Source organism: Oryctolagus cuniculus, chromosome 10 (genome assembly GCF_964237555.1).
Source record: "Oryctolagus cuniculus chromosome 10, mOryCun1.1, whole genome shotgun sequence".
NCBI lineage: Eukaryota > Metazoa > Chordata > Mammalia > Lagomorpha > Leporidae > Oryctolagus > Oryctolagus cuniculus.
This window is the reverse complement of record NC_091441.1, coordinates 120,216,703-120,232,856: the sequence shown is the minus strand read 5'-3', so window position 1 is coordinate 120,232,856 and position 16,154 is coordinate 120,216,703. Positions and strand designations below refer to the sequence as shown.

At 45.5% G+C, this 16,154-nt stretch overlaps 2 long non-coding RNA genes across 3 annotated transcripts; one reads left to right on the top strand and one right to left on the bottom strand.

The window, feature by feature from the left end:
- Positions 1 to 9,982: 9,982 nt before the first annotated feature.
- LOC127487199 (uncharacterized) lies at positions 9,983 to 15,307 on the top strand. Its single transcript, XR_011379282.1, has 2 exons — positions 9,983 to 10,448; positions 12,659 to 15,307. It is a non-coding gene; the product is annotated as an uncharacterized lncRNA (long non-coding RNA).
- Positions 10,988 to 13,228, bottom strand: LOC103352095 (uncharacterized). 2 transcript variants are annotated; one of them, XR_007913763.2, is made up of 3 exons: positions 13,084 to 13,228; positions 12,298 to 12,517; positions 10,988 to 12,138 (listed from the first exon to the last, which is right to left on the bottom strand). It is a non-coding gene; the product is annotated as an uncharacterized lncRNA (long non-coding RNA). The 2 variants fall into 2 exon arrangements; XR_011379281.1 differs by having other exon boundaries at positions 10,988 to 12,087; positions 12,363 to 12,517; positions 13,084 to 13,227.
- Positions 15,308 to 16,154: the final 847 nt, after the last annotated feature.

The following is a 16,154-nucleotide window of genomic DNA, read 5'->3' as shown; positions in this document are numbered from 1 at the left end:
GGTGTATATATGCGTGTGAGTATCTGTGTATGTGTGTGTACACAAGGACCTTCAGGTGCTTACAGTGTGCACTGGTTTTTAATTCTGTTTTCCACGAACTTTTTGAACTACTTTGTGCACACATATGTAAGAAAAAGTAGAGAATGCTTGAATTGGTGGATGGGTGGATGGATGGATGAGTGGATGGATGAGTGGGTGGATGGATGGGTGAGTGGATGGGTGAGTGGGTGGGTGGATGGGTGGGTGGATGGATGGATGAGTGGATGGGTGGGTGGATGGGTGGGTGGATAGATGGGTGGGTGGATGGGTGGGTGGATGGGTGGATAGATGGGTGGGTGGATGGATGGATGGGTAGGTGGGTGGGTGGATGGATGGGTGGGTGGATGGATGGATGGATGGGTGGGTGGATAGATGGATGGGTGGATGGGTGGATAGATGGGTGGATGGATGGGTGGGTGGATAGATGGATGGGTGGATGGGTGGATAGATGGGTGGATGGATGGGTGAGTGGATGGATGGGTGGGTGGATGGGTGGGTGGATGGATGGATGGATGGATGGGTGGGTGGATGGATGGGTGGATAGATGGGTAGATGAGTGGATGGATGGGTGGGTGGGTGGATGGATGGGTGGGTGGATGGATGGATGGAAGGGTGGGTGGGTGGGTGGGTGAGTAGATGCCATTACAAGCCCCTAGCTGTCTGTCTGTCTCTGCCAGCCTGAAGGCAGCTTGTGTCTCTGGTGCTTGCTGGTTGCCCTGCTCCTCGGCTTCCTCTTTGTCACCAGGTGTGCCAGCTGCTTGTCTCCTGTCCAGGCGTGGAGCACCCACCTCTGGGTCACAGCATTCTGTGGTCAGAACAACGATAACTCAAGGGTGTAGTTTCGCAGAGGCTGCTCCCTGAAGGCTGACTGACTGTGAGACACAACCAAAGGGACTGGGGTTCCAGGCCAAGGCCGCAGCCCATCACAGGAGAAAGGTCACATCCTGCCTCCCAGTGCCCGCTGCGGACCTGGGGCCTTGCCTTTTCTAACCTCATTTCCACACGTGTGCTGAGAATTGCTCCCTAGGCTTGCTGTGGGTTAACTGATGTTTCAGTGTCGATGGAGTTCAGCTGTGGTCGTGTTTGTGAAGTCAGGTGTTGGCGGGGTTACTGTGGAGCTGGGTGGATTCCCTTCTCCACCTCTGACCCTGACATCACAGCCCCAGCAATGTGCCTGCTGTCCTCTCCCAGCCTGGCTTCCTGTGACTCACACCATGAAGAGCCTGGCCTAGCTCATTCCCTCCCCTCCCCTGGCTTCTTGACAGGACACAAATAACCAAATTCCCCGAAGTACTGCACACACAGTGCTTGAATGTTAAATAGATCAGCTGCATTAAACATGTATTTTAAGTGTCATACATATTGGTATGTATGAAGTTAAAACTGCAGTGTGTAGCAGGAAGAGCAGAAAGGGTTTAAAATATAGATCAGAGTAGCAGGTAATCGGTGCAATGTATACCATGGGGACAAGAAAACAGGGCAGTGCAGCAGCCCTAAGCTCCTGGAAGCCAAGGTTTGCCACAGACACCACTGGGAAACCCTGAAACAGGTGTATTTCCTGTTTGCCTGCTATGAGAAGGGCTTTCTCGTGCTTGATCTAGAAATTCCACTGGACTTTTCCTTTTTAAAATGTCTATGACTCAGCTATTTCCAAGACTCTGCCCACTTCTGGAATTGTTTCCTCCTACCACAGTAGACCAGGTGTTTTGGCGAGGGTTGCACCTGCTCACTTATCTGCTCTGTGCTGCATTGTGCCAGGAGTCCCATGTTTTGGTTTGGTGCATGGTGAGTGATGGCAGGTGCACCCACCTGCTTCCAAGGTGTCTGTCAGATCTTTCCATCATATAGCACATTTCTCTTTGGGGGTCACCAGTAATGAGATAATGCTGGATTTTTCTCCTGGCTGCTCGAGATTGAAGCTCGCCTCATCTTTTTACGGAGTGAACATTCATCTAATACTGATGTTTGAAGCACTACCTTGATTAGCTGCATTGCTGAACTTTAAAAAGATCCTCTTATTATCTTTCAGTTTTAAATGTTTTCCAGTTTTCTTTTTGATTTTTTTTCCTTTAACTCATGCCTTATTTAGAAGTGTCTGTTTCATTTCTGAGCCTTTGGAGATTTTTTATTTGTATTTTTGTGACTTCTTTGTAGCTGAATTCTGCCAGCTTACAGGAAATACTCTGAAAAATTTCACTCCTTTGATACTTTCTGAGGCTCTCTTTATGACCTAGAACATTGTCGTTTCTGGTAAATAGTTTTTCTGTACTCTGTATGAGAATTTGGCCTTTTATAATCCTGTTTCTCATCTCTTCTGTCTTACTGTTTTTTTTTTTTTTGTTTTTGTTTTTGTTTTTTTTTTTTTTTGGCTAATTCTGCCATCATTGAAAGAGTTGTGTCAGTCTCCCGCTACAGTTGCCAGTGTTGCTGTGTCTCTTTTATAGCCTCTTCCTTTTTGTTTTGTATATTTTGAAGCTCCATTACTGGGCACATAAAAATTTACAAATATGGTATCTTCTTGGTGGATTGTCCACTGTGTCATCATGCAACATTTCATAGTTAGTTTTTTTCCCCCATGCATTTAAGCTTTATCTGTTCCTAGCATTGCTATTTGAGTTGTGGCTATTGTTTGCAAGGTAATTATTCTTCCACCATCACTGTTTGTTCCCTCTTAATCATAATCCTTTACTCCTATTTTTATCACGATAAAATACACAAATGCAAAATCTGCTGTGTTTTAAAGAGTGCAGTTCAGCAGCATTAAGTGTGTTGACGTTATTGTGTAAGCCCAGCGATTTTCCTGAGTTTACACTGAAATGACGTGTAAGCAGGTGCACAGCTGTATAGACAGCAGCCAGGAGCTGGAAGCAGCCCACGGTATACATTGCACCGATTACCTGCTACTCTGATCTATATTTTAAAACCTTTCTTCCCTTCCTGCTACTATTTTATTTACTTATTTCACCAACAGATGAACTGATAAACAGGCACACCAGGCAGTGGAATATGACTCAGCCTTGAAAACAAGGAAATTCTGACCCATGTGACCATAAGAGTGAATCTTCCATACATTACACTGAGCGAAATAAGACAGTCACAAATGGCAATGCTATGATTCCACTCATCTGAGGAACCTAGAGTAATAAAATTCCTGGAGAGGAATTTTATAGAATTGTAGAAGAATTGTTTGTAGAAAGGTGACTGAAGGGGTGATAGAACCGAAGTCTTCTCTGTCTTTCAGTTGGGACAAACGAGTTCAGGGAATGCACGCTGTTTTACTCTGTAACAGCATCCTTTGCATGTTAAAGTTTCATTGTTGTTAAATGTATTTGGTTTTCCTTTTTTATCTGTTCCTTGCCAAATCCAAAATTTTGAAGTTTTTCCCCTTATTTTTTTTCTAACAGTTTTCAGAGTTTTAGCTCTTAAATTTAGGCTTTTGATGAATTTTGGGTTATGTTTTATATATTATGTTAGTTAAAAGCCCACCTTCATTTGTGTGTGTGTGTGGGGGGCCCATTAGTTGAAAACATTGTTCAATTCAAGTCAAATGGTCTTGATTGCCTTGCCTTTTTTCTGTGCGCTCTCCTCCATTTCACTAATTTCACAAGTTTCTATGTCTTTCTTAATGTGAGTGTTGTTTTGTTTACTAGAGTTTGTAGTAAATTTTGAAACTGAAATTAGGAAGTATGCTATCTCCAAGTTTCTACCTTTTTTTTTTTTTTGAGATTGTTCTGACTGTTTGGAATTCCTGTTAATTTTAGGATGGCTTTTTGTTTTTCTGCAAGTAGAAGTCTCTTTGTACTTTCGATAGACAATATATCGAATCAGACTTTCTGAATTACTTTATTAGTCATGCCAGGTATTTTTGTGGCATATGTTGGTTTTCTGCATAGAAGATCATGTCTTCTGTAAGTACTGCATTACATTGACTGACATGGTTGTATTGAACCATCCTTGCATTCCCCTTGATCACAGCGTGGAATCCTTGCCATGTGCTGTTGAATTCAATTCACGAGTATTTTGTTGAGGAGTTCTGCATCATTCTTAATAAATAATATTAGCTTTTTGTCGTGTCTTTTTATAGTTTGGTATTGAGATAATTCTGGCCTCATAAAATGAATTAGGAAGTATTCCCTCTTCAAATTTGAGAGGGTTCAATGTTAATTCAACTATGTTTGCTAGAGTTCATTAGTAAAATGATCTCATCCTGGAGTTTCCTATTCTGGGAATTTACTTATTTAATTTTAATTTACTTTTACTGATTCATCTCGACAGTAATAACCAGTCTATTCACATTTTTAATATCTTCATGATTCCGTGTCAGTAAGTTTTGTTTGTAGAAGTTCATCCATTTCATTTGGGTCACCCAGTTTGCTGCTGGGTATTTATTGATTGTATACTCTTGAAATCTCTTTATCCATGTACTGTCAGCAGTTATCTCCTCTCTTTCATGTCTGATTTTGATTATTTAACTCTTCTCTCTTTGTTTCCTAGACAATGTAGCTAAATATTTGTCATTTTTATGGTAAGTTTTTTTAAAATTCAACTTCTGTTTTGTTGATTTTTCTCTATTGTTTTTCTTTTTTTTTCATTTGATGGATTGAGCCTTTTATCATTACGTGATGTCCTTCTTTGTTTTTTTGAAACAATTTTTGACTTAAAGTTCATTTGTGTCATATTAATATAGCCCCTCCTTCTCTCTTTTGGTTGCTGTTTTTTAGCATGTCCTTTTCTATTCTTTCATTTTCAAAGGTCTGTGACATAATTTGACATAATCTTTCTTAAAAAACTTATTTTGCCAACTTATATCTTCTTACTGGAGTTGTGTAACCCATGTGCATAAAGGAAGTCAGTGTATGGAATAGTTATCTGTACCCCCATGTTTATAGCAGCTCAACTCACAAAAGTTGATATGGAATCAACCTAGATGTCCACCAGCTGATGACTTCTGCGTTAAATATTGCTTCTGCTTCATTCTCTATCTCTTCCCACGTAAACCTCCTGTTTACTCCCTACTCCTCCTTCATCTTAAAATCTTTTATTTTCCTTTCCTTTTTTGCATAAGCCAACATACACATTACCTCATCTAGTGTAGCTCATAACCATAGCTTTGTACCTTTTGATCAGCCTTTCTCCTTTCCCCACTTCTTGTTACCTAGTCCCTGATAACCACTGTAATATTCTCTGTTACGATCTTTAGATGCCAGATTTAAGTGAAATCATGTAATCTTTCTCTGTCTCTGCCTTACATTACGTAGCATTCTATCCTCTCTGTTGTTGCAAATGGAAAGATTTCCTTCTCTCTAAGCTGAATAAATTCCTCTATGTAAAATGTTCTCTATCCAGTCATCTGTTATTGGACCCTGCTATTGTTTCCATATCTTGGTTACTGTGGATAAGTTGCACTGAACACAGATAATGTCGTTGACACACTGATCTCATTTCCTTTGGAGATGTATGCAGATGCAGGGTTGCTGGATTGTATTGTAATTCTCTTTTGAATATATTGAGGAATCCCCACGATGTTTTCTGCTGTGACTCTACCAGTTTGCATTCCTGCCAACGGAGAACAAGTGTCCCTTTTTCTCCACATCTTCTCTTGTCTCTTTGATAAGAGTCATCCTGACAAGTATAAATGATACCATACTGGTGGGTTTTTTTTCTTCTTTAAATTAAAAAAAATCATTTGAAAGGTTGAGAGGCAGAAAGTGAAACAGAAACTGCCAGATGGAAAGAGATAACTCCCATCCACCAGGTTACTCTCCAAATGCCTCTAGTAGCTGGGACTGGGCCAGGCTGAAGCCAGGAGCCTGGAACTCATTTTGGATCTCTGATGCGGGCAGCAGGCACCCAAGCACTTGAGCCATCTCCTGCTGCCTCTTACAGGTGCCTCTCAGCAGGGAGCTAGAGTCGGGACTGTGCTTCAAGCCAGGACTCTAACCTAGGCAGTGTGATAAGGATGTGGGTGTCCCACACAGGTGCATCCAATGCCCACTCATCACTGTGGTTTAATTTGCATCTTTTAATCATTTGCATGACTTCTTTTGGAAAAGGTCTACTTTTTAATTGCATGTTTTTTTTTTCCTGCTGTTGAGTTGTATGAGTTCCACACTTATTCCAGATGTGAATCCCTTTTTGTATTTATGGCTTGTGCATATTTTTCCCATCATGTGTTGCCTTTCCATGTTGATGATTGTTTCCTTTGCTGAACAGATGCTTTTTATGTCACTTGTTTATTTTGTTCGTGATGCTTGTGCTTCGCTGTGGGAATCTAAAAAAATCTTCAGCATGAGTGGTGTCGTGGCACTCTTCCATCATGTTTTCCTCTGGGAGCTCCAGTTTCATGTCTTTAATACTTTTTGAGTTGATTTTTGTGCATGGTGTAAGATCAAGATCAAATCTCCCCTCCCTCTTTCCCTCTGTCCCTTTCCCTCTCTCCCTCTTTCTCTCCCTCCCTCTGTCTCTTTCCCTCTCTCCCTCTCTGTGTCCCTCTATCTCTGTCTCTCTCTCTGCTTTGGATATTTGATTTTACTACTCCGTTTATTGAAGAGTCTATCCATTCCCATTGGAAATTTTTGTCCAAGGTTGGTTTACCGTATATATGTGTGGTGTTATTTCTAGATTATATGTTATCTTCCATTGTTTTGTATCTGTTTTTATGCTAACACCATAATATTTTATTATAGCTTTGTAATATAATTTGAAATCAGGAAATGTGATATCCTCAGCTTTGTATTTCTCAAGGTTGCTTTAGCTCTTTGAGGTCTTTTTGTGGCTCCGTACATAATTTTTTTTCCATAGTAATTTTGAGGACCTCTTTCTGTTTCTGTGAATAAAAGGCACTGGAACTTTGGCAGGGATGACACAGAATCTGAAGACTGCTCTGGGTAGTGTTTTATGAGGTACGTTCTTTCAGTCTGTCAGCCTGGGATCTCTTTGTCCATATTTCATTTTCCTTTGCTTATTTCCTATTAACTCTCTCTAGCTCATAGATATTTTTCTCTTTAATGTCCAGCCTGCTTTGTTTTCTAATGAATTCTTAATTTTAGATAATATTTTTCAGTTTTGAAATTGTGATTTGATTTTTAAATTCCAGCCCTATAGTTCAGTTGTCCATTATTTTATCTAAAATTTCCCAATTGTATTGTTTTGAAATTGTTGGTTTTAGTTATTTGAAAATCTTGGCTGACAGCATTATCTGGATTATCTATTGAACTATTGCTTTCTATTATGTTTTTCTATTCCATTCTGTCCTGTCCTGTCCCATCCTAACTTTTCTTGATTTCTTCCATTGAGTGGTATCACTGTGGCTGTTGCAGATGAAGGCCCCGACTTCTTGGTGCACAGGCAAGGACGCGGCCAGGGCCATTCAACATCCGTGCAAGGCTGACTCCTTGGCGCTGTGTCCAGGGTGGTAAATTAAACGTATTACAAACAAGGCAGGCAGCGTGGTCTCCGTGATTAGCCACGGTGACTGTCTGGAATTGAGATTGAGGTCTGGCTGCAGGAGAGGGGAGGTGTTTATGTATTTCAACGAGAGAGAGCCTGTAACACCGAGGAGAGGCTGCAGTGAGCATACTAATGGGAGTGACAGTAATGAGATTCTATGTATTATAAGCACTGACGATTATGCTCTCATTACTAAAATACACAGAGGGAATGAGCACAATTATGTAGCAGACACTACGGGACAGTGAACTTATTATACAATTTGTATTGTCTTCAAAAGTTTGCTGCTAAATTTTATGCTTTATGGGAACAAAATTAAGCATTTTCCCTTCCTACAGCCCCGTGAGATGTTCAGAAACAAATGTTGGAAGACGTTGGGCTACCAGACTTTAGATTTCCACACTTCTGGGTGTTTTTTCTCCGATGCCCCTTAGGAATTTGGGATGAGGAATGGAAAGGGGACGGTGTGAGGGAACCCAAGCCCCCCCGGGCTACGTGCGTGTGTTGGTCATCTGTTCCCGTGTTTACGTGATAGTGTGAATCCACTTAAACCCAACAGGTTTAGATTCCGGCGATCTTTCTCAACTTGCTTATTCTTAGTATGAGGGTCTGAGGCTTCTGGAGATTAAGTGGCCTGAACTCAAACTGAGCCAGGAAGAGGAGAGGTCCCTGCGTCCTGGTGATTCCTTCCATGGATTCCGTCACACACTTGGAGACAGTCATGACCCCAGTGCCTTTTGTCTGGGACGACCAGAGCCTGGCAGCTGCAGTCAACACTGTGCGTCTCCAACTCTCCACTCTCATTACTCCACTCATTACTGTGGATTCCAGGACACTGACCAGCCGGGTGACCTTCCAGAGCCCCTGCCTAAAGGTGCTATGAGAGATACAACAAACTCTGCTAATTTGTCTTTGTGGGAGTGACTTCATGGACAGTGGCCCACAATGATCAACACAAGTAGAAGGCCAGTTTTTTTTTTTTTTTTTTTTGGACAGGCAGAGTGGACAGTGAGAGAGAGAGACAGAGAGAAAGGTCTTCCTTTGCCGTTGGTTCACCCTCCAATGGCCGCCGCGGCCAGCGCGCTGCGGCCGGCGCACCGCGCTGATCCGATGGCAGGAGCCAGGAGCCAGGTGCTTTTCCTGGTCTCCCATGGGGTGCAGGGCCCAAGCACCTGGGCCATCCTCCACTGCACTCCCTGGCCACAGCAGAGAGCTGAGAAGGCCAGTTATTAAACACTAACTGTATGCCTGTTACGATATGCGCATGCTGTGTGTCATACTTGGAGTGAATTTGGAAGTAGGAGAATGGACCATTCATTTGGAACTGGGACCATGAGTCAGCAAAATAACTTTCTTCAGTTCATTCGCGCTGTGGCTTAATGTTTGTAAAGAATGAGAAAAAGGACAGTGGGCCTTGTGGACTTTTACGTCCTGCCAGCTGGAGTGGCTGAAGCTACTGTTTGGGGAAGCTACTGTCATTTGGGATAGGAGGAGGGGTACAGGATATGTCCTGGTTATGCCTTCTGTCCCCCAAAAGCCAACATCTGTGCGTCAGTCTGGTTCCTGTGGAGGGGACCACCGGCCTCCTTGCTGTCTGGCTTCTGGGAGGAAGCCCTGGCAGGAGAGGGCAGGCAAATGCAGAAAGAAGCAGGGCTCTGTTGCGTGGACAAATGTGTTTGCCTGTAGAAAAGACCTGTGTGCTTTAGTTCCCAGGCACTCAGTGTCTCGTGCTCCTGTGTTGCTGGACTCTGCCTACATCCCTTGCTGTCACCCAGGGGTGACACCGAGGACTAGTCTAGACTCAGTCTCTCCTGGTCTTGTTGTTCCCTTTCATCCCGCCCATGCCTTTCTACTAAGCCTCCTGGGTGGGGGGCACCCCCTCTGTGCTGCCTTGCTTTCCTGCCGGGATTCTCTTTTACAACACATGACCTCATTCCAGAGGGTGGCTTCCTCCTGTGGCTCCATGATGGTTTGAAGTCAGTGACTGAAATGCAGTGAAGTAACGCACCTGTTCAGTGGCCTCCTGGGAGGACCTGTGCAGACCAGGTCCCTGGAGGTGCACATTCTCGTGCACCTGTTGAAGTACCCCCCCCTCCCTGCCACCTGCCCTGCTTTGCTATCGAGCTTCACATACAGCAAGAACATATGGTTAAGGAACAACTGCACATTTTGTGTGATTTTCCTGGAGCAGCTGGCTCTCTGGCTAGACTCTCTGTTCAGCGACTTGGGTCATCTTTGATTGTATGGCTTCAGCCTCATCACACGCACTCTGCACTCCCTAGGCTGCTCTGTGACTTTGATGAGTCCCTGCAGGCTCTGTGACATTGCCTTGAGTATGTTCACGTGTTGGCATCTTGCTTGGCTTTGTCTTGTGTTTTCAAACTGCCTTCTGATTCTAGACAGCAAGCCTGTCCTGCAGGGACAAAAGGAGGAGCAGGGCAGCCTGGCTTAAGACTGCAGTAGTGAATTCTCTCTGGAGACAGTGGCAGGGGCTTTGTGACCTGTATTACCCTGGAGGTCTCTGGGGGCAGCATTTAAGTCACAAAGCCCTCTGTTTGCTGAGGATGAGAAGCCAAACGGCTTCCCCTGGAATCACCTGGCTCCTTTCCTGCTGAGCTCACTTGACGACAGTCTGTTTTCTGCTCTGCCAGCCCCAGGTCCCTGTCCAGGCTGCCTCCCTGCTCTGCAGTTATTTCTGAAGCACAGCTAGAGGGCGCTGCAGACTACATCGCTCTTTATTATTGTATCCGCATCCCAGGAGATCGGGCTGCACCCGGGTTCTCTGTTAGACTGAGAAGATTCAAATCGGATAAAAATAGCTGTTGCTGAGGCCAGGACTGGGGGTGTATTCGCTTTCCTGCATTCCTCGCTGGTCTTGTTGCCCAGGCTCCCTGGCAAGGATGCAGGGCTGATGAACCAGCAGTGCCTTTCCTGCCAACTGCCCCTTCGCTCGGATCCAGGTTGGTCTCCAGGACACCTCAGCTCCAAGACGGGAACCTGGTCTCCCCGGTGCTCCTATCTGTGCCTTTCAGACCCTGCGAACCTGTAAGGGCCTCATCGTCTCCTTTGCTTTGCTGCACAGTCAGGAAAAATGGTCCCTGGGGAATTTCTGCTCAAAATCACGAAGCCTTTGGTTTTTGTTCATCTGTGCGGGCCCCTTGACTGCTGCTTCATCTGTCTCGGTGGTTAATCTTGCTACCAGCTCCTTAAGCAGTGATGTTTTCCCTTTATGAATATTGAAGCCAGCCTAGCAGTGCAGAACTCTCCCTGAAATCCACATGCTCGCTCTCTCTCTCTCTCTCTCTCTCTCTCTCAGGTTTACCTCAACTTTGTTCATTTTCCTTTATCTTCGTAGTCGCTATTTAGGCTTTTTTTTTTTTTTTGACAGGCAGAGTGGACAGTGAGAGAGAGAGACAGAAAGGTATTCCTTTTCCGTTGGTTCACCCCCAAATGGCTGTTGCAGCTGGCGCGCTGCACTGATCCAAAGCCAGGAGCCAGGTGCTTCTCCTGGTCTCCCATGGGGTGCAGGGCCCAAGCACTTGGACCATCCTCCACTGCACTCCCTGGCCACAGCAGAGAGCTGGCCTGGAAGAGGGGCAACCGGGACAGAATCTGGCACCCCGACCAGGACTAGAACCCGGTGTGCCTGCCGGCGCCGCAGGCAGAGGATTAGCCTAGTGAGCCACGGCACCAGCCAACTATTTAGGTTTTGCAAACAGTGGCCAGGTGCTGGGAACACTTTGGTGTGAGGTCGCCTTGCCTCTTGCAGCCATGTGTGTGAGTCACAGTTTGAGCTTCCCATGCTGGCCCCTTGGGAACTTCAGCCAGGGAGCTCGGGGCTCTGGGGCTCTGTGGTTCCAGAAGCGTGGACACCTCATGGGCTGTGCTTGTGAATCTATGGCTTCTGTCAGTGAGGGTGAGTGCTCTTTCTTGGCTGGGAGCCAGAGCTATTGCCTCATCATCTCCCTGTAGAACAGCTGGTTCCTGAAGCGAGCAGGAGCTGGAGGAGAATCAGCAGGCACACACGTCTCTGCACAGGTCCCATTGTCTCGTTCGCTGCGCAGGCTCACTCCTAACAGGGCCCAGCTCCCCCAGGGTTACGGCACTCCCCCCAGGTTATTCTGCCTGGAGGAAGGACAGAAGAAAGGCAAGTAGACGGACAGCTCCTTTCTGTCCCGGTGTCTGGACTGACAAGTGGAATGAATGCACAGAGCTGTGTCCCTGCCTCGTAGTGGAGGCAGCTGCTAGGTGTCTGCCCAGCTGCCAGCACCACACCACAGGGGTATGTTTGACTTGCCTGGTGCTGTGGGTGGACCCAGTCATGTGATGGGCAGGTGAGAACCAGGGTAGGCTTGGTGCTGGTCCTGGAATGCTGCTTCCCATGAGAAGGCTCCTGGCAACTGCTGTGAATTCAGACATTGGAAGCCTTGGCCTTGGCTTTCGCCCCACTCATTTCCCATCCCCTTTGGACCAAGCAGGGACAGCAGTTGCCCTCCTCGTGTAGGTTTGTCCATCTTCCCAGCATGCATCTCCTTCTTCAATTGGGGGGGGCACTGACTGATGTCTTGCGGGGTCACCAGACAGGAGGCTGCCCTTCTCCTGGTGCACAGTGAACAAGAAAACAAACCAAGCATCACTGGACTGTGGTCCCTGGAGAGACCCAGAGAAGGAAAAGAAGGGAGTCTGCTCTTGGCACAGTGCTCCCCAGGCCCTGCTGGCCTGACTTCTCGGGGCGGCCCCGGGTCAGACTCTGCACAGCTCACTCCTTCAGCTCTGGATGCACGCGGAGCTTTGGTAACTGTCACTCACCCCGGGACGGTGCTCGTTGCTCAGCTTCCTTCCCATCTTGGGCTCCTCCGTTCCCCTTGTCCTACCTGCTCAGCCTGTCTTCTGGGCCAGCCAGAAGCACGCCCGCCCACGGCTGACACATCTCTGCAGTTGCTCACGCGCCTGCATCTGAGTCCCTTGGCCCGGCTCTAACTTCCCACGTGTGCTGTCCTTGCTTTGTTTCCAAGGGAGGAGGGGACACCTAGAATAGGAGCTGAGCAGAGGAACTGGTGATTGATTGGTGTCTCAGGTTTTTCCTTTTGAAATACAAATGTAAAATAAATAAGATGTGAGATCTTTTCCATTTCCTTTTTTAAGGGTTATTTATTTATTTGAAATGCAGAGCTACAGAGAGGCAGAAGCAGAGAGAGAAGGAGAGAGATCTTGCATCTGCTGGTTCACCCCCCAGATGGCTGCAGCAGCTGGAGCTGGGCTGATCCGAAGCCAGAAGCCAGAAGCCAGAAGCCAGAAGCCAGAAGCCAGAGCACCTTCCCAGTCTCCCAAGCACTTGGGCCGTCTTGCACTACTTTCCCAGGCCATAGCAGAGAGCTGGATTGGAAGAGGAGTGGCTGAGACTAGAACTGGTGCCCATAAGGGATGACAGCACTGCAGGTGGCAGCTTTACCTGCTACGCCACCGCACCAGCCCCAGTCCTTTCTATTTCTAATGTTGTATACTTCAAACCCTGTATAAACTTCATCTGTGTTCTTGACCCACAGCAGAACGTGAGCGTTGCAACTCAGGCCAGAGAACAATGTCCTTGGATACCTGCCGCCAGGCTCGGCCTCTCCACAGCGGTCGTGCCAGTCATGGACATCCTGGTCTCAGAGCAGTGTCTGAGCGGGGAGGGAACAGATCAGGCCCAGAGTGGGACGAGACAATGCCGCCTTCATGCTTGCTGGCCCAGCCCTGCCTTCCTTTGTCCCCGGGGGGTGTGGCTCCCATGTGCCCCGCCCCCTTTTCTTCACTCACAGATGACGAGTCTTCCTGTTCCATTGGTCCGAGTCACGTTTAGAGGGTTGACCCGGTAGAGGGAGCCGTTGGAGAATCTGCTTTACATGTTTGTCATTGATGTGGGTGTGTTGTGGGGGAGGGGGGTATTAATATTTTTTACTCTGGCCGTTGTCACGCACAAAGATAAGACTCCTAAGTGCTGATGTATATAAGGGGAATTTGACTCAAAAGATGAGAAAGTGAACACAGACACACACATGTAAGTGTGGGTTGCCCCGTACAGAGAAACATCTGTTATGAGTGGGTGGTAGGCCAGAAGGGCTGGAGGAGGGGAGACAGAGAGGTGGCCTGGCAGTCTCTCCAGTCGTGGTCTCCAGGGGAAGGGAGGCTCCCCGCTGCGGTTGGTCTCCTTTGTGAGCTTAGGGCGGTGCCTCTCAGATGTTAAGCCATGCAGGGATTCTGTGGCACCTGAACAAATTCCGTGTGGAGCTCAGTAGTCCTACTTCCGTGGTGTCTTCCCCAGGCCCCGCTGAAGCGCATGCACCCCAGGAAAGGGGAGGTTTGATTGACAAGTAGAAGAGAGAGTTACACACTGTGTGTCGGGAGTTGGCTTGCAGGTTCCACCAGCTCAGCAGACCGACCTCGCTGCCTGCCTAGCATATGGCCATATGCTGTTGAAACTGGTCATGCTGTTAATCACGGGAAAGCAAGAGGGTCCTTCAGAAAGCTTACAGAAAATGCTTTCTATAAAAAACTGTGCATGGATTTCAGAAATGTTTGCACCAAAATAAACTTACCTTCAATTCCATTTTCTGAAGACTTCTGGAAGTACCCTGTAGATGCCCGTGTTTCTTTGTCTGCCCTTGAGTTTCTTTTCTGATGGATTAGTGCTGACTCCCATCCTGTATCAGTTGCTGTGCGGGTCTTATTTAATTTGATTTCTCCTCTCACCCCCACCATTTAACCAGCATCCTCAGACATGAAAAATCCTTTAAAAATTCCTTTGCAGTAAGGTTATAAGAATGCTGGAGTTGGATCTGAGCTGTTTTCATGGGAAACCTGTCAGTCACTTTGACAGGCAGGCAACTTTCTCTGTGTGTTTTTCCTTTGCTTCTGCCCTCTGAGGGCTGGTGGGGGCTTCAGTTTCTGTGAGGGAACAGCCCTATGTTGTTGGCAGAGATCCCTCGATTCCGTTCTCTGTTCTGTCTACAAACATCCACATTTTTTTTCAGGTTTACCAGCTAACTGTATGGTCTGTGAGCACTGATTTTTCTTGCCTGGGGTGCTTGTGAACAATGCTTGGTTTATAATTGAAGCCTGCACTGGAATGAGCTGATCTCTCCCCTGCCATGTTAGACTGTGATGAAAACAGGTTTATACTTGGCTTCTAGGAGACCCCTGGGGCCACTTGGGTTGATTGATTGATTTCTTCTTTCATCAATGAAGCAAGTTTCTCTTGAGTGTCTACCTTAGGTCAGATAGTGCCTAGGGCTTGGGGTACACCAGGAGCCTTTAGGAGGTTCGCAAAATATTTATTGTAAAAATATGCATCTCAAAGGATGCAGATAAAGCATTTGATAAATACAACATCCTTTCATGATAAAAACCTTAAGCAAAATGGGCATAGAAGGAACATATCTCAACATAGTCAAGGCAATATATGACAAACACACAGCTGGCATCATATTGAATAGGGAAAAGCGGGAAGCATGCCGCTAACATCTGGAACCAGACAAAGATTCCCACTTTGACCATTGCTATTCAGTCTAGTTCTAGAAATTTTAGCTAGAGCAATTAGGCAAGAAAAAGAAATCAATGGGATACAAATTAGAAAGGAAGAAATCAAATTATTCCTGTTTGCAGATGACATGATCTTATATATAGGAGAACTGAAAGACTCCATTAAGAGACAATTGGAACTCATAAAAGAGTTTGGTAAAGTTGCAGGCTATAAAACCACACACAAACAAATGCAATGGCTGAGAAAGAACTTGTAAGATCAAGTTATTTTAATATTTAAATAACTTGGAGTAAGTTTAACCAAGGATGTGAAAGATGTCTCCAATGAAATTACATAACAATGAGAAGCAGAAGAAGACACCCCCAAAAATATGAAAAACTCTTCCATATTCATGGACTGGATAATTAATATCATCAAAATGTCAAATATATCCAAACCAATTCACAGATTCAGTGCAATCTCAATAAAATATCAATAACATTCTCCTCAGATCTAGAAAAAATATGCTAATTAGTATTCATCATCTCAGATAGCTAAAGCAATGTTAAACAACAAAAATAAAACCAGGGACATCACAATGCCAGATTTCATTACTACAGGCATTTATAATCAAAATAGTCTGCTACTGGCACGAAAAGAGAGTTGTAGACTAATGGGACACAATTGAAGCCCCAGAAATTAATCCTTATGTCTACAACCAACTATTATTTGACAAATGAGCTAAAATCTCCTCAACAAATGGGATTTGGAAAATTGAATCTCTGCATGCAGAAGTCTGAAACAAGATTTCTACCTTGCACGTATACAAAAATCAAAAGGGATCAAGAATCTAAATCTATGACATGATAGTATCAGATTACTAGAGGAAAACATAGGGGAAACACTGCAAGTCACTGGCATAGGCAAAGAGTTCTCGGATACGGCCCCAGAAGCACAGATAATCAAAGCAAAAATAGACAAATGGCATTACATCAGGTTAGAAGCTTCTGCGCAGCAAAGGAAACACTCAACACAGCGAAGAGGAGACAGATGGGGGAAAATATTTGTGAATTCTGTACCTGATAAAGATTAATGTCCAGAATTTATAAAGAGCTCAAAAGAGCAAACAATCCAGTTACAAAATGGGCAAAAGACACAGACAGAC